We start from the raw sequence: 19,034 nt of genomic DNA on the forward strand, positions 1-19,034 counted from the left end.
TTTTAAACTTTAATGTATATACCTACTGGTATACATGTAAGAGTGTCCCTAGGAAATATACCAAAGAGTCTTAAGATAATAAAAAACAATTTTCCAAAAAGGTTGCACCAGTTTATATATTACCAGCAATAATGTTTGTTGCCTTACAGTTTTGTCGGCATTCAATATTGTCAGAGTTCATGTTCTCTGCTAGTCTGCTCTGTATGAAGTGGTAACACCTCATTATTTTAATTTGAATTTCTCTGTTGGTGACTTTGAGCATATTTTCTTTAGTGATTTTGAACATCCTTTCATTGGCTGTTTGGATTCTCTTATTTATAAAGAAGCTTTTCAAGTCTTTCATCCAGTTTTCAAAACATTCTGGAAGCAGGCATTGGGATGCAGCATGTGTGCTGGGAGTGCCTGCTTCAAGTCCTGGCTACTCCATGTTTCTGGTCCATCTTCCTGCTCATGCACCTGAGAGGTAGTAAATGATGGCCAAGTGCTTGGGTTCCTGCCACCCATGTGGGAGACCTGGTTGGAGATCTGGGCTCCTCACTTCAGCCTGGCCCAGCTCTGGCTGTTATGGATATTTGGAGATGGAAGATCTCCACACACACACACACCCACACACCCCATCACTCTGCCTTTCAAATAAATAAATATTTTTAAAAAGTTCTTAATAATCATTCTTTTTCATGTATTTTTCTTTCAGATTTTTAGCTTATCTTTTCATTTTCTTTAAGAGATCTTTAATGAGAATTTCTTCATTTTAATGTTGACTGATTAATTCCTTTAAGATATGCTTTAGGGTATCCTTAAGTCCTTTTTCACTTGACTCATTGGTAATATTCTCCTATGTTTTAAAATATAAAATTTTTAGAGTTTTTCTTTGATTCAAATATAATGTACATAGAAAAAATGTGTATCATAATGATACAGCTTAATAAATATTCACAAAGTGAACACTGTGTCCAGCATGAAGATAAGGCAAGCATGGTATCCAGGGAGCGCATTGAAGGAGGCTCACAGGTTCCACGAATAAGAGCATCCTTCCGTTTTGCTCCCTGGGTTCCTTTCTTGCTTCACTCTGTTCCTGCCCTACTGTCTATGTCTATGTCTATGTCTATGTCTATGTCTATGTCTATGTGAAGTCAGCACTCAGGTCAAGAACAGAATACTACCAGTCCTCCGGTGAGAATCCAGTCTTAACTTTGCTCTCAGTATTCTGCTCAACAAGAATGTTGCTATCCTGACTTCTATTCACATGGATTAATTTCTTCTGTTTGTTTTATAGACATGGAATCATACAATATAAACTGTTTATTCAGTTAACATTGTGGTCTGAGATTTATCCATATTTTTACATGTTGTTAGAGGCCGGTCTCAGAATTTGTTTATTCATTCTACTGTTGATGTACATTTGGACAGTTTCCAGCTTCAACTATTATTTTTAATAGTACTGCTCTAAACATTCTGGAGCTTTAAAAAATTATTTTTACTTTATTTGAATGGCAGAGAGAGTGATCTTCTCTCCACTATTTCGGTCCCCAAATGCCCACAAGAGCTGGGGCTGCTGGGCCAGCTTGAAGCCAAGAATCCAGAATTCAATCCGGATCTCACTTAGGTGACAGGGCCTCAAGTGTTTGAGCCATCACCCTGCCTCCCAGGGTATTATTAGCAGAAAGCTGGATCAGTAGCTAAGGCAGGACCAGAACCCGGATACACTGATGTAGGATGTACATGTCTCAAGTGGTATCTTAACTGCTGTGCCAAATGCCTGCCCCTGGAAAATGTTTTTTAGTAAAATACGTATACATTTCTGATGGGAATAGAATTGCTGGGTCAAAGGGTGTATACACATTTAGCTTTAATAGATGCTGCAAAACAGTTTCCAGAGTGATTGTGGCAAGTTATACTTCTATCAACAACATTTAAGAGTTGTGGTTGTTCCACATCCTTTCAAACTTTTGGCATTTTTCATGTTTTAAATTTTGGCTATTATGGTGGGTGTGCAATGGTATGTCATTGTGGTTTTAATTTTGGTTTCCTTGATGACTAATGAAGATGAGCACCTTTTTATATTCTCTTGGCCATGTTGGATATCTTCTTTTGTGAAGTTTCTGTTCAAATTGTTTGCCATGCTTTCTATTGCATTGTCTTTCGTTCTCATTGATTTATATAGGAGTTCTGCATGTGTATTCTGCATACGTGTCCTTTGTCAGATACATAGATTGAGAATATCTTCTTAAATTTTATGAGTTGGCCTTTTACTCTCTTAATGAGATATTTTATGAACAGAAGTTCTTAATTAAATTTTTATTTTATTTGAGAAGGTGAGAGTGAGAGTGAAAGAAAGGTTGGGGAGTTGTGGGGAAAGAAACCCACAAGTGCACTCCCCAGATGCTCCCTGGGAGCCAAGAGTTCAATCCAGGTCTCCCACATGGGTGGCAGTGATGAGCCCTGCTTGAGCCATCACTGCTGCCTCCGAGGGTGCACTTTAGCAAGAAGCTGGAATGGGCAGCTGAGACGAGACTTGAACCCAGGTACTCAATAATAGGATGCAGGTGGCCTAAGCAGTGGCTTAACTTGTGCACCAAATGCCTGCCTCCAGACGTTCTTAATTTAATATGGTCCAATTTATCAATCTTTTCAGCTGTGTTCAACAATTCTGATACTGCTTAAGAAATTTTTGTTTATTACAAAGTTTCAGAGAGATACTCTCTATAGAGTTTTTAATTAAAAGTGGGGAATAAAGGGGCCAGTGCTGTGGCGTAGTAAGTTGAGCCTCTGCCTGTCATGCTGGCAGCCCATATGGGAGCCAGTTCAAGTCCTGGCCTGGGAAAGCAGTGGAGGATGGCCAAAGTCCTTGGGCCCCTGCACCCATGTGGGAGACCCGGAAGAAGCTCCTGGCTCCTGGCTTCCCAGTGGCCCAGTTCCAGCCATTGTGGCCATTTTGAGAGTGAAACAGCAGATGGAAGATCTCTCTGTCTCTCCTTCTCTCTGTCTATAACTCTGCCTCTCAAGTCAATGAATGCATCTTTTTAAAACCAGAATGGGGGAGGGGGAATAAATATGAAAACAGAAGAGATTTTTTACATTACAAAAACTTCCAAAGGATATGAATGCTTTCCTTTCTGTTCCCCATCTTCAGGTATTCATAGGTGCATTTAGGTATTCCTAGATTTTGGTGTGAAGTTATTCATGGAGATCCCCTATAATTTTAAAAATTTCTTCTGTTTCTACATTTATTTTCCTCTTCATATGTGGTACTATTTATTTGTGTCCTATTTGTTTTCCTTGATTACAGTTAATAAAAATTAGTATTTTATTATCTTAAAAAAGTCATCTTTTGATTGTACTGATCACTTTTTGTTGTTTGCTTTTTCATTCACATTTCTGTTTTTTAAATTTTTGTTAATATAAAGAGAATAGATTTCATAGAGACAATTCCAGGAAGATAACTGTACTTCCCTCCCTTCCCCTCTCCCTCCCTCAAGCCCCCTCCTTCCTTTTTTCTTTAATGTTTACAAAAATATAATTTAAATTTGCTTTATAATTATAGGCTTAATGCACTACTAACTATAATATTCAATAAGTAAAAAGTAGAAAGATCACTGTTCCATGGGCATACAGGCAAGAGCTAAAAAGAATAATCAAATCATAACATGTCCATTTCATTCTCATACATTTTTGTATATATTGTATATATGTATATTTTGAATATATATACATGTTGATTTTTTGCTTAATTATTCTGTCCATTGATGAAAGTGGGATTTTTTTTTAAAGATTATTTATTTGAAAGGCAGAATTATATATTAACCTCCACATATGAGAGAAAACATAATGATATTTCTCTTTTTGGGACTGGCTTATTTCACTAAGCATAATGGTTTCCAGAGGCATTCATTTTGTTGAAAAAGATAGGATTTCATTCTTTTTTATGGCTGAGTAGTAGTCCATAGGGTATATATACCACATTTTCTTTTTTTAAAAAAATTTGACAGAGTTAGCAGTGAGAGAGAGAGAGACAGAGAATTGTCTTCCTTCCGTTGGTTCACCCCCCCAAAATGGCCACTATGGCTGGCCGGAGCTACAGCCGATCCGAAGCCAGGAGCCAGGTGCTTCTTCCCAGTCTCCCAAACGGGTGCAGGGGCCCAAGCACTTGGACCATCCTCCACTGCCTTCCTGAGGCCACAGCAGAGAGCTGGACTGGAAGAGGAGCTACCAGGACTAGAACCCGGCGCCCATATGGGATGCCGGCGCCACAGGCGGAGGATTAACCAAGTGAGCCACGGTGCTGGCCCCACCACATTTTCTTTATCTAGTCATCAGTTGATGGATATCTGGGTTGATTTGATATTTTAAATGTTGTGAATTAAGCTGCAGTAAACATGGAGGTACAAATAACTCTTTCATATGTTGATTTCATTTTGTTTGGGTAAATTCCCAGGAGTGGGATAGCTGAATTATATGGTAGATTTCTGAGGAATCTCCATACTGTTCCATAAGATTGTACTGATTTACATTCGTACCAATATATTAGGGTACCTTTATCTCCCTATCTTTGCCAGATTTTTATTTTTGATTTTTTGGATGATAGCCATTCTGACAGGAGTAAGGTAAAACATTGTGTCTTATACTTGTGTTACCCTGATGACTAGTGATCTTGAGCATTTTTCTTTATTATTATTTTTTAAAGATTTATTTTATTATTTGAAAGGAAGAGTTACAGAGAGAGAAATCAGGGGAGAGATAGAGAGTGTGATCTTCCATCCTCTAGTTCACTCCCCAAATGGCTGCAACAGCTGGGGTTAGGCCAGACCAAAGCCAGGAGCCGGGAGCTTCTTCCAGGTCTCCCACATGGATGCAGGGGCCCAAGCACTTGGGCCATCCTAGTTTCTGTTTTGATTTCTTCCATGACCCAGTGTTCATTCAGGATCATATTGTTCAGTCTCCAGGTAATGTATATTTTCTAGAGTTTCTTATGTTATTAATTTCCAGCTTTATTCCATTGTGGTCAGAAAAGATATATGGTTGGCCGACGCCGCGGCTCACTAGGCTAATCCTCCGCCTGCGGCGCCGGCACACCGGGTTCTAGTCCCGGTCAGGGTGCCGGTTCTGTCCTGGTTGCTCCTCTTCCAGTCCAGCTCTCTGCTGTGGCCTGGGAAGGCAGTGGAGGATGGCCCAAGTGCTTGGGCCCTGCACCCGCATGGGAGACCAGGAGGAAGCATCTAGCTCCTGGCTTTGGATCAGCGCAGTGCACCAGCCATGGCGGCCATTTGGGGGGTGAACCAATGGAAGGAAGACCTTTCTCTCTGTCTCTCTCTCACTGTCTAACTCTGCCTTTCAAAAAAAAAAAAAAAGAAAGAAAGAAAGAAAGAAAAAGAAAAAGAGAAAAGATACATGGTAAAGAGTTCAATTTTTTTAATTTGTTGAGACTTGTTTTATGGCCTAGCATATGGCCTTTACTAGAGATTGTTCCATGTACTGATGAAAAAAAAAAAAATGTGTATCCTGTGCCTTTGGGATGAAATGTTCTGTAGATATCAGTTAGATCCACTGTGTCGAAATGTAGATTGGCTCTTTTGTTTCTTTGTTGATTTTTTGCTTAGTTGATCTGTCCATTGATGAAAGTGGGATTTTTTTTTAAAGACTTATTTATCTGAAAGGCAGAGTTATACAGAGAGAGCTTCCATCTGCTGATTCACTGCCCAAATGGCTGCAATAGCTGGAGCTGGTCCAAATCTGAGCCAGGAGCTAGGAGCTTCATCCAGGTCTCCCAAATGGGTTCAGAGGCCTAAGTACTTGGGCCATCTTTTGCTGCTTTCCCAGGTGCATTAGCAAGGAGCTAGATTGGAAGTGTAGCATCCAAGACTTGAACCAGTGCCCATATGGGATGCTGTTGCCACAGGTGGCAGCTTTACCTGCTGCGCCACAGCACCTGCCCCCAGAAAGTAGGGTGTTGAAGTCTCCCTTTATGATAGTATTGGAGCATATGTCTCCCTTTAGATCCATTAGCATTTCTTTTAAATAACTGGGTGTATACACATTTGCTGTAGTCACATCTTCCTGTTGAGTTGATCTCTTAATCATTATAGAATTACCTTCTTTGTGTCTTTTAACAGTTTTTGCCTTGAAGTCTATTTTATCTAATATTAAGATAGCCACTCCTGCTTGTTTTTAATTTCCATTTGCATATCTTTTTTCTTTAAAGATTTATTTATTTATCTGAAAGTCAGAGTCACACAGAGAGAGGAGAGGCAGAGAGAGAGAGAGGTCTTCCATCTGCTGGTTCACTCTCCAGTTGGCCACAACGGCCTGAGCCAGGAGCTAGGAGTTTCCTCTGGGTCTCTCACATCATCTTCTACTGCTTTCCCAGGCCATAGCAGAGAGCTAGATCAGAAGAGGAGCAGCTGGGACTAGATCTGGTGCCCAAATGGGATGCTGGTGCCTCAGGCCAGGGCTTTAATCCACTGTGCCACAGCGCTGGCCCTTCTGATTTCCTTCCTTCCTTCCTTCCTTCCTTCCTTCCTCCCTCCCTCCCTCCCTCCCTCCCTCCCTCCCTCCCTTCCTTCCTCCCTCCCTCCCTCCCTCCCTCCCTCCCTCCCTTCCCTCCTTCCTTCCTTCCTTCCTTCCTTCCTTCCTTCCTTCCTTCCTTCCTTCCTTCCTTCCTTCCTTCCTTCCTTCCTTCCTTCCTTCCTTCCTTGACAGGCAGAGTTACACAGTGAGAGAGAGACAGAGAGAAAGGTCTTCCTTCCATTGGTTCACTCCCCAAATGGCTTCCAGAGCCAGTGCGATGCACCGATCCAAAGCCAGGAGCCAGGTACTTCCTCCTGGTCTCCCATGCAAGTGCAGGGCCCAAGCACTTGGGCCATCCTCCACTGCCTTCCCAGGCCACAGCATAGAGCTGGCCTGGAAGAGGAGCAACTGGGACAGAATCCGGCGCCCCCACCGGGACTAGAACCCAGTGTGCCGGCGCCGCAGGCGGAGGATTAGCCAAGTGAGCCATGGCACCAGCCCTGATATTCTTTCTTTGGCCTCACTAAGTCAGTTGTTCAGGCTTCCCACTGTATTTTTTACATATTAAATTCTTCATTTCTGATATTTAAATTTAATTTTTAATATTTCTATTTCCAAAAAAAACTCATCCATGTAGTTCACAGATTTCTTTAACTCATGTAACTGCTTCTCTGTGTTTTTCAGTAATTTATAATCAATCTTTTAAATTTCTTTTCATGCATTTTGTCAATCTCTTCATCTTCACAGTCTAATACTTAAGTATTGTGTTCCTTTCAGGGAGTCATATTGCCTTCTCGGTCCTATTTCTTGTATTTCTATGCTCATTTTTATGCATCTCAAGAAACACTTGTTGATATTTCCTCTGAAGTCTTTGTTCTTGGAGTGTAAGCATAGTGGGTTGCCTGTATCTTCAGCGGATATCCAGAGGTATGTGCTGGGTGGGGCCAGGGAGTGCTGCTCAGCATTTGTGGCTGCAGTTGCGCTTCTTACTGTAGACTTTTCACTGAAAACTTCTCTCCAGCTGTCTCCCATGATTGCACATCTTCCCGTTTTTCTGGTATTTTCCTGTGAACAAAATCAGCACATCTTTTCTCTGCTCAGCCATCTTGGGATTCCCCCTCGTGTTTCTCTTATTTTTGTCTTTTATTTCTCTGGTTTGGTTTTAGCTCCTTGATTCCAAATTAATATTTCCATTAATATATAGACTTCTATATCCTATGTGTACCTCAAGTTCCAATGGAATTTCCACTTCTGACCAAATTGTTCTTCCTCCTTCTAGGTTCCTTGTCTTGGAGTTGCACCATCACTTTTTTTTTTTTTTTTTTTTGACAGGCAGAGTGGACAGTGAGAGAGAGAGACAGAGAGAAAGGTCTTCCTTTTCTGTTGGTTCACCCCCTAATGGCCACTGCAGCCGGCGCACCACGCTGATCTGAAGCCAGGAGCCAGGTGCTTCTCCTGGTCTCCCATGTGGGTGCAGGGCCCAAGCACTTGGGCCATCCTCCACTGCACTTCCGGGCCACAGCAGAGAGCTGGACTGGAAGAGGGGCAACCAGGACAGAATCCGGCACCCTGACTGGGACTAGAACCCGGGGTGCCAGCACTGCAGGTGGAGGATTAGCCTAGTGAGCCGTGGTGCCGGCCACACCATCACTTTTGCAAATAACCTGACTTGGGATGTTTAACTTCTGTTTTATCCTCACTTCCCAGTTGGTTACCATTTCATTCTGTCCTGCCTTGGAACTATGTTTCAAGTCTGGTCCTATTGCTGCTTTGCTGATTCAAGCCTTCATAATTGCCTTCTTGGTGAATGGCAGTGAGTCTCCTTACTGAGTCTGGCGTCATTGTCTATCCAGTCTATCTCCCAGAGGGCCAGAGAAGGAGGATACTAAGAGTATGATTATTACATTCAAATATCTGAAGTTGATTTATTTTGTGTGATTTCAAAGGACAGGAGAGCCAGTAGATGAAAATTACCGTGGGGGGTCGGTGTCACAAAGGAAGAGATTGACTTTGGTTCAACAGAAGGAAGAACTTTCTTTTTGAAAATTAGAAGGAACTGCAAAACTTGTTCTCAAACTGTACTTTATATGTTGTGTGTGTATGTGGGTGCAAACTGTTGAAATCTGTACTTAGCATAGAGTTGGTCCTCTGTATATAAAGTTAAATTAAAAATGAACCATAATGAAGAAGGGGATGGGAAGAGGAGTAAGAGGGGGGACGGGGGTCAGGGTGGGAGGGCAGGTACGGGGAAAAGAACCACTATATTCCTAAAGTTGTATCTATGAAAAATGCATTCATTAAATAAAAGCTTTAAAATACAAACAATTAGAAGGAGGGGCCGACATTGTGGTGTGGTGGGTAAAGCCTCCTGAGATACTGGCATCCCATATGGGCACTGGTTCAAGTCCCAGGTGCTCCAGTTCCGACACAGCTCCCTTCTGATGTGCCTCGGAAAGCAGCAGAAGATGGCCCAAGTCCTCCCACCCTGTGGAAGACCTGGAAAAAGCTCCCAGCTCCTGGCTTTGGTCTGGCCCAACATGGTCTGGCTGTTGTGGTCATTTGGGGAGTGAACCACTGGATGGAAGATCTCTCTGTCCTCCACCTAACCCCTGAATACTGCTTTCAAATAAATAAAATAAATTTTTAAAAATTAGCGGGGCCAGCATTATGATGCAGTGGATTGGGCTGCTGCTTGCTATGCTGGTTTGAGTCCCTTGCTGCTCTGCTTCTGATCTAGCTTCCTGCCAATGAATCTGGGAAGTCAGCAGATGATAACCCCAGTGCTTAGTTGTTTGCCACACATGTGGGAGACCCTGATGGAGTTGTGTTAAGGAGAAGTTGCTAGGGACCTTGTACTGGAATTTTTTCTATACCTTTCTTTTGTAACTAAGAAACTTGATCCAGAGTGGTATATTTTTTTTTATTACAAAGCCATTAATTTCACTGAAGCATAAATAATATAAATGATATACAGAAAATAAATAACATTTCTGAAGTTTATTCAGTAGTTTATAGTTTGATTTAGTTACAGTGAATGGTTTGCTTTTTAAACATATCTCAAGTATACATATTATATTCCACTATTTTCTAAGTATAATAAAAATGTTTGTATTTGCCTGGCTTTCTACATCTTCTTTCTTTCTCTCTCTCTTTTTTTAAGATTTATTTATTTGAAAGACAGAGTTACAGAGAGAGGTAGAGCCAGAAAGAGAGAGAGAGTTCTTGCATCTACTGGTTCACTCCCCAAATGACCGCAACGGCTGGAGCTGTGCCGATTTGAAGCCAGGAGCCAGGAGCTTCCTCTAGGTCTTCCCTGTGGGTGCAGGAGCCCAAGGACTTGAACCATTTTCTACTGCTTTCCCAGGCCATAGCTATTTCCCATACAGCAGCAGATGATGGCCCAGGTACTTGGTTCCTTGCCACATGCATGTGAAACTCAGATGGAGTTCCTAGCTCCTGGCTTCAGCCTGGCCCAGCTCTCATTGTTGCCACCATTTGGGGAGTGAACCAGCAGATGGAAGCTCTCTTTCTCTCTCTGCCATTTCCTCTCTCTGTCACTTTACCTTTCAAATAGATATTTTTAAAAAAGAAAAAAATTAATAATACAGTGTTATCATTACACTAAAATCAGTGACCAAGTGAGAATTGTCTCAGGAATGCAATCTTGGTTTAATGTCAGAAAAGCAATTAATTATTAAAAGATACAATGATTTAAATTATTATATAAAATCATATAGTATTTCAAGGGACACAGAAAAGCATTGGGCAAAATAATACCTTTTCATGGTAAAAAGGAATGAGATGAGGGTGTCTCCCGTCATCGCTTCTATTCAGCATTGTCCTGGAGGCTCTGTCAGGGCAGCGAACAAGAAAAGGAAATAGAAGCTGTGCATCCTGGAAAAGAAGAAGTGAAACTCTACTTGCAGATGTTGTGCTTTCATGTATAGAAAATCCTAAGGAATCCACAACAAACTGTCAGAACTAATCAGTTCAGCAAGTGTACTTGTTAGGGTTTTCCAGGGAAACAGGACTAATAAGATGAGTGTACATATACATTTAAATAGAAGAAGACTTATTATAAGGAATTGACTCACATGATTCCTGAAGCTGGCAAGTACAAAATCTATAGTGTGGGCCAGCAAGCTTGAGACCCAGGAAAGCCAATGATACAGCTGTAGTCTAAAAGCAGCCTGCAGACCCATGGTTGGTTTCAGATTTGAAAATCAGGGGCTGGTGTTATGGCACAGGCATCCTATATTGGAGTGCTGACCGCTTCCTATCCAGCTCCCTACTAGTGCACCTGGGAAGGCAGCAGAAGGCGGCCCAAGTACTCAGTGCCCTGCTACCATGTGGGAAAGCTGGATGGAGTTCCTGGCTCCTGGCTTTAGCCTGGCCAGAACCTGCATGTTGCAGCTATTTGGGAAGTGAACCAGGGAATAAAAGATCTCTTCCTCTGCCTCTCTCTTTCTCTGCTTAAAAAAAATCAATATAATTGACTATAGTAACAGAATGAAAGAGAAAAGTCACGTAATCATCTCTGTAGATGTAGAAAAAGTGTTAGTAAAATTCAGCATCCACTTGTGATTTAAAAAAGAAAAGAAAAACTTTTCCAGAACAAGGAGCTTCCTCAGCCTTATAAAAGACATTTATGAAGAACTTAAAAGTGATGTCATATTTAACGATAAAAGTTTACACCTAGGGACTAAGACAAGATCAACTTTTAACACTTGCAGTGGACCTTTTACTAGAGGTCCTAGCCAGTGAATTAATGTAAGAAAAAAGGCATAGATTGGAAAAGAAGAAGTAAACTGAATGTCTTTGAAAATGGCATGATCGTAAAGTAGAAAATCATAAGAAATCAATAAGGAAGACACAACGAGGCCCAAGACATGAATTTAGTCACATAAGATCAATACATAAAAATCTGTTGTATTTATATTATTAATAATTGAAAATGAAATATTAGAGCATCATTTATGGTAGCATAAAAATTCATTAAAAACTCAAGACCAAATTAATGAGACCAAAATGTATACAAGAAAAATTATAAAATCTTGCTGAGAGAAATGAAGACTAAATACAGGCCAGTGCCATGGCTCACTTGGTTAATCCTCTGCCTGTGGTGCCAACACCCTGGGTTCTAGTCCCGGTTGGGGTGCCAGATTCTGTCCCGGTTGCTCCTCTTCCAGTCCAGCTCTCTGCTGTAGCCCGGGAGTGCAGTGGAGGATGGCCCAAGTGCTTGGGCCCTGCACCCGCATGGGAGACCAGGAGGAAGTACCTGGCTCCTGGCTTCGGATCAGCGCAGCGCACCGGCCATGGTAGCCATCTGGGGGGTGAACCAATAGAAGGAAGACCTTCCTCTCTCTGTCTCTCTCTCTCACTGTCTAACTCTGCCTGTCAAAAAAAAAAAAAAAAAAAAAGACTAACTACATGCAGATATTTCTCAAATTCATGGATTGGGAGATTCAGTTAAGATGTCAGTTCTCCCCAAATTAATCTATATATTCAATGCAATCTAATAACTCCATGGCCTTCTTTTATTCCTTATTTTTTTTTTAGAAATTGACAAGTTGATGCCATAATTTAACTGGAAATACAAAGGACCTAGAAAAACCAAAGCAATTTTTAAAAAGAATAAAAAGAGCTTTATCAAATTCAAGACCATAAAGGTACACCAAACAAGATAAGGTGACATTGTGGTAAAGATGGGTGGATAAAGCAGTGGAACAAAATGAAGAGTTCAGAATTACACCCACACATACATAGTCAACTTTTTATAAAAATACCAAGGTAGAAGATAATCTTTTAAGGGCTGGTGCTGTGGTGACAGGTAAAGCCACCCCTGTGGCGCCAGCATTCCACATAGGCACTGTTTGAGTACTGGCTGCTCCACTTCTGCTCTAGCTCCCTGTTAATGGCCTGGGAAGGCAGTAGAAGATGGCCCAAGTCCTTGGGCCCCTGCACCCGTGTGCGAGACCCAGAAGAAGCTCCTGACTCCTGGCTTTGGATTGGCTCAGCTCTGACCATTGCGGCCATTTGAGGAGTGAACCAGTGGATGGAAGATATTTCTCTCTCTCTCTCTCTCTCTCTCTCTCTCTCTGTAACTCTGGCTTTCAAATACATAAATACATTTTTTAAAAAAGAGAATCTTTTAAATAAACTTTACTGCAGAAACTGGACATCATATGGGAAAACAATGTTCTTGGGCCATCGTCCACTGCCTTCCCAGGCACATTAACAGGAAGCTGGGTCAGAGCAGAGCAGCTGAGACTTGGTATAGAATACCAGTCTTTGCACTGCAAGTAGTGGTTTAACCTGCTGTGCCATAATACCTGCCCCAGATTTCTGCTTTTCAAATATCTTGAGGGTAGGCATTTAGCACAGCATGTAAGATGCTGCCCAGGACTCGTGGTGTTTGGGGAGTGAACAGATGGGAGCCCTGTCTCTCAATCAAATAAAAATTAAACACAAAAATAGTTTCCTTTTTAAAAAAAAAAGTTTATTTACTTATTTTGAAAGAGTTACAGAGAGAGAGAGAGAGAGAAATCATCTGGTTCACTCCATAGGTGGCCACAATAGCCAGTGCTGGGCCAGGCTGAAGCCAGGATCCAGGAGCTTCTTCCAGGTCTCCCATGTGGGTGCAGGGGCCCAGGTAGTTGGGCAATTATCTGCTGCTTTCCCAGGCCATTAGCAGGGAGCTGAGTCGGAAGTGGAGCAGCCAAGACTTGAAGTGGTGCCCACATGGATGCCAGCATCAGAGGCTGGGGCTTTACCCAATGTGCCACAACATCAGCCCCTCTTTATTTCTGTAATGTTGCTCTCACTTTCCTTTCATCTTCTAAGTCATCTGTTTTTCTCCTTTTTTGCTTCTTCCTCCTTCTCTAGTTATGGGCCTCTCCGACACCTGCAGAGTCTTTAACCATGTGCTCATCAGTTCTACATGCTTTCCTTTAGATGGCTCATTCATTCGCAGGGCTTCAAGCAAAACACATATGCTTTTGGCTGCCAGACATCTTTTTTTCTAAAAAGATTATTTATTTGAAAGAGTTACACACAGAGAGAAGGAGAGGCAGAGAGAGAGAGAGAGAGAGAGAGAGAGAGAGAGAGAGAGAGAGAAAGGCGTCTTCCAACCACTAGATCACTCCCCAGTTGGCCGCAACAACTGGAGCTGCTCCGATCTGAAGTGAGGAGCCAAGAACTTCTTCTGGGTCACCCACATGGGTGCAGCGGCCCAAGCACTTGGGCCATCTTCCACTGCTTTCCCAGGCCATAGCAGAGAGCTGGATTGAAAGTGGAGCATCTGGGACTTGAACCGGCACCCATAAAGGATGCCGACACTGCAGGCGGTGGCTTTATCCACTATGCCACAGCACCAGCCCCCAGACATCTTATACTGAGTCCTGACCATGCCCAAGAATTTCAGTGCTGTGTGTTTAACCTCTGATTGGGCATTTTCACTTTGATGTCCTATTGTCATGTCAAATCCAGCATGCATATTGTTTTAGTCACTACTTCGCCTTCCACACGCAGAACAAGTTTTCCTACATCTGAGTATCACCTTTATCTTTTGTCTTAAGTTCAAAATCTCGAAATCATTCCCCTGAATTTTCCTTATTTAATCGGGTATCAGAATTCCCCAAAGCCTTCCCTTTCCACTTGTTCCTACAGCCAAAACGCGAGTCCAGACCTTCATCCTCACCCATTTGAATTGCTGCCACCGCCTGCAGGCTCTCCCACCACCTCCTGCTCTATCCCACATACCACAGCCATCTAATCTGCTTTAAATATAACTTTCATCATATCACTTCCCTAATCAACAATATCTCATGACTCCTATTTCCTACTACATCAAGTCTAAACACCTCTGCTTGGCTTTCAAGGCTGCTGATGATCTGACTCCACCTTACTTGTCTTCTTTCCCTCTATTACCCAACATGTTCCCCTTCTCATTGTCACCAGAACAAGCCAAGTTCATTTCTGCAAGCTTAACAAATACACTCCCTTTCATGCAGAATGCCTTTTTCCTACTGACTCAAATCATGTTCACCTTGTGAGAGTTGTGTATGTTTCTTACGTCACTTCGCTACTTTCTATTCTGTGTTACTCATTTTAATCAGGCTTTCATCCCTGTAACTCCACTGTCCAATCCACAATTATTACTATTTCCCTCTCAGTAGTCACTTGTCCAGTCTTCCCATGTTAGCAAATGGCACTACCAACTACCATTTATTCAGTTGCTATAATCCAGCCCTTAGGAGCCATCCTTGCATCTTCCCTCTCATAACCCACATCCCGTCCAGCAGTGAAGTCCAATAGCTCTGTTCAACATAGATTTGGAATCTGACCACTCACATCTCACCTGTCACCACTCTAGCAAGGCAAGCAGTGCCTCTGCAGTGCCCTTCCGCTGTCATTACTTCGCTTGCTGGGTTAACTTGACACAGAGCATCCAGAGTCATCCTTCAGAGATGTGTTCTGTGCCTGTCACTCACTGACTGTGGCCTTTAAAGCTTTACCAGATCTGTGCTAGCCTCAGGCTGGAGCTTCCACTTTCTCCTCATTCCCTTATCTCTGGTTTCTCTGGCTTGCTTTCTGAGTCTAGAGCAAGCTAACCTTATTGACACCTCACTTACACACAGACATGTTTCAGAGTAGTCACTAGGTAAGTTAGAAAAGAACTATCCTCAAATTCCATAACATTTTTCAGAAAATATGTGTTCTATCAACAGGAAAACAAGTCTTTTTCCTAAAACTTTTCTAAAAATCAGTATTTTGTAAAAGTTTATTTTTTTAAAAGATTTTATTTATTTGAGAGAGAGAGTTACAGACAATGAGAGGGAGAGACAGAGAGAAAGGTCTTCTATCCGCTGGTTCACTCCCCAAATGGCCACCAACTGCTGGAGCTGCACCGATCTGAAGCCAGGAACCAGGAGCTTCTTCTGGGTCTCCCACTTTGGTGTAAGGGGCCAAGCTCTCTGCTGTGGTTTGGGCCACCTTCTACTGCTTTCCCAAGCCACAGCAGGGAGCTGGATCGGAAGAGGAGCAGCTGAGACTAGAACCAGAGCCCATATGGGATGCCGGTATTGCAGGCAGAGGCCTAACCAGTTACACTGCACCACAGCACCAGTCCCCCACCTTGGGGCCATAGGTTAATCCTCCACCTGCGGTGCCGGCATCCCATATGGGTGCCGGGTTCTGGTCCCAGTTGCTCCTCTTCCAGTCTAGCTCTCTGCTGTGGCCCAGGAGGGCAGTGGAGAATGGCCCAAGTGCTTGGGCTCTGCACCCACATGGGAGACCAGGAAGAGGCACCTGGCTCCTGGCTTCGGATCAGCACAGTTCCAGCCATGGAACATAAATATGACCTTTCTCTCTCTCTCTCTCTCTTTCTCTCTCTCTCTCTCTTTCTCTCTGTCTAACTCTACAAAAAAAAAATTTAAAAATCAATAAAAAATAAAAAACAAAGCACCAGCCCCTAAAAGTTTATTTTTTAAAAATAATCTCAAGCTTACAAGACAAAAAAGTGCAGCACAAATCATTTCTGAACTATTTTTTAAAATACACTTAAGGGTTTTTAAAATATCTTTTCTTTAAAAGATTTATTTATTTGAAAGTCAGAGTTATACAGAGAGAGAGGAGAGGCAGAGAGAGAGAGAGAGAGGTCTTCCATCCGCTGGTTCACTCCCCAGATGGCCGCAGTGGCTGAAGCTATGCCGATCTGAAGCCAGGAGCCAGGAGCTTTTCCCAGGTCTCCCAAGTGGGTACAGGGGTCAAGCACTTGGGCCATCTTCTACTGCTTTCCCAGGCCATAGCAGAGAGCTGGACCGGAAGTGGAGCAGTCAGGACTTGAACCGGCGCCCATATGGGTTGTATACTGCAGGCAGCAGCTTTACCTGCTATGCCACCGCGCCAGCCCCTTAATATCTTTTTTTTTTTTTTTTTGACAGGCAGAGTTAGACAGTGAGAGAGAGAGAGACAGAGAGAAAGGTCTTCCTTTTCCATTGGTTCACCCCGCAAATGGCCACTGCGACTGGTGTGCTGTGGCCAGCGCGCTGCGCCGATCCAAAGCCAGGAGCCAGGCGCCTCCTCCTGGTCTCCCATGCGGGTGCAGGGCCCAAGGACCTGGGCCATCCTCCACTGCACTCCCAGACCACAGCAGAGAGCTGGACAGGAAGAGGGGCAACCGGGACGGAATCCGGCACCCCAACCAGGACTAGAACCCGGTGTGCCGGCACCGCAGGCAGAGAATTAGCCAAGCGAGCCATGGTGCCAGCCCCTTAATATTTTCTTTTAAAAGCTTTATTTATTTACTTGAGAGTCAGAGATACAGAGGGAGAGAGATGGAGAGAGGGAAAGACAGAGAGGTCTTCTAGACAGAGAGGTTCACGCCTCAAATGGTCGCAACAGCCGAAGCTGGGCCAATCCAAAGCCAGGCGCTACTTCTGGGTCTCCCACATTGGTGCAGGAGCCCAAGGACTTGGGCCATCTTCCACTGCTTTCCCAGGTCACTAGCAGGGAGCAGGATTGTAAGTGGAGCAGCCGGGACTTGAACCAGCACCCATGTGTAATACCGACACTGCAGGCAGAAGCTTTACCTACCATTCCACAGCACCAGCCCCTTTTTCTGAACTCTTGCTTCATCACCCTTGGGTATGCAATTCCTAGAATCAAGAACATTTTCCTATTTAATCACAATACAAACATCAAAACTGGGCATTTGACTCTGATACTTTACTGTAATTTAATTCTGACTCTATTCAGGGTTTGCCAGTCGTTCCAATAATGTTCATTATAGCAGAAAGATCCAGGTCAGAATCATGTGTTGCATCCAGTTCTTAAATTTCTTTAGCCTCCATTTTCTTAAAACAGATCTTCAGTCTTTCCTTGATTCATAACCTTGACATGGTTTTAATAGAACAGGTCAGGTGTTTTTTTTAAGTCTTTTTATTCTATTTATTTGAAAGGCAGAGTTACAGAGAGGGAGAGGTGGAGAGAGAGGTCTTCCATCCACTGTTTCACTCCCTAAATGGCCTCCTAGGCCAGGCTGAAGTCAGGAGCTTCTTTCAAGTATCCCACATGGGTGCAGGGTCCCAAGCAGTTGGGCTGTCCTCTGCTGCCTTCCCAGGTGCATTAGCAAGGTGCTGGATTGGAAATGGAGCAGCCAGGACTTGAACCTGTGCCCATATGAGATGCTGGCATTGCAGGCGGTGGCTTACCCTGCTATGCCACAACACTGGACCCCCAGATCAGTTATTTAGTAGACTGTCTTTCAGTTTGGGTTTGCCTGATGTTTTCTCCTGATTAGATTCAGGGTATACATCTTAAAAAAAAAAAAGATTTATTTTTTATTTATTTGAAAGAGTTATAGAGAGGCAGAAAGAGAGATAGAGAGGTCTTCCATCCGCTGGTTCACTCCCCAGATGGCCGTAACGGCCAGAACTGCACTGAGCTGCGCTGATCCGAAGGCAGGAGTCAGGAACTTTTTCTGGGTCTCCCACATGGGTACAGGGGCCCAAGGACTTGGGCCATCTTCTACTGCTTTCCCAGGCCATAGCAGAGAGCTGGATCAGAAGAGGAGCAGCCGGGACTAGAACCGGCGCCCATATGGGATGCCGGCGCTTCAGGCCAGGGCTTTAACTCACTGTGCCATAGCACCAGCCCCCAGGGTATACATCTTTTTAATGATCACGGAAGTGGTGCTGAGTAATCGTTACTTCCTTCAAGTGGCACATGATTTTGAATTGTCCCATTACTGATGATACTTGAGCAGTTGATTAAGGTGATGTCTGCCAGGCTTCTGTACTGTGAAGTTACTCTTTTTCCCTTTGTAATTAATAAGTAGCTTATAGAGAAGCACTTGGAAACTATGTAAATGATCCTGATCCTCATCCAACTTCCCAGATATTTATTTATATCAGCATGGTCAGGAGTCCTTATTTTGTCCATTAACGTCATTTATCTGATACTCATTTTCCTTCAGGTTTTGCTAGTGGTAGCCCCTTTGAGTTGGCTCTGTTGTTCTTTAACCTGTCCTCCTAGCTCTTTGATCACCTCCTTATATTCTGGCATGGCAGGATGTTCCAGACTTGTCTTTACTTCCCCCTTCCAATTCAGGAACCAGTTGTTTCTCCTAGGATCTCCTTGATTTTTATTGGCTTCTTTGAGTAGTTAAGATGCAGGTTCTCTTAGTGGGAAGAACCGAAGAATATATGTTTGTACATACATATACACATTTATATTTCTCTGTATGGAAATCTGTGAGTTCTCACCTATAATTTGATTCCAACTCATTACTATAGAGATCATTTTACTTTTCTCCTTACATATTTACATATTGTAATTTGTGCATTAGTGACAAATCTGGCTCCCATTGTCCCTCAGATATAACCACATTCACATCCTCTCTGCCTTCAGTTTAGCTCTGCATCTCGCTGTCTAGGACTCTGGCATCCTCAGACTGCCTCCTGGTCCTGCTTGAGCTTTCTTTTTTATGTATTTATTTATTTTGTCTAAGGAATACAACTGCATGCATT

At 43.0% G+C, this 19,034-nt stretch overlaps 1 protein-coding gene across 1 annotated transcript in view; it reads left to right on the forward strand.

The window, feature by feature from the left end:
• Positions 1-19,034, forward strand: part of HORMAD2 (HORMA domain containing 2) — a 79,004-nt gene that overhangs the window by 27,265 nt on the left and 32,705 nt on the right. The window lies entirely within an intron of this gene.

Source organism: Lepus europaeus, chromosome 23 (genome assembly GCF_033115175.1).
Source record: "Lepus europaeus isolate LE1 chromosome 23, mLepTim1.pri, whole genome shotgun sequence".
In the NCBI taxonomy this organism is placed as follows: Eukaryota; Metazoa; Chordata; class Mammalia; order Lagomorpha; family Leporidae; genus Lepus; species Lepus europaeus.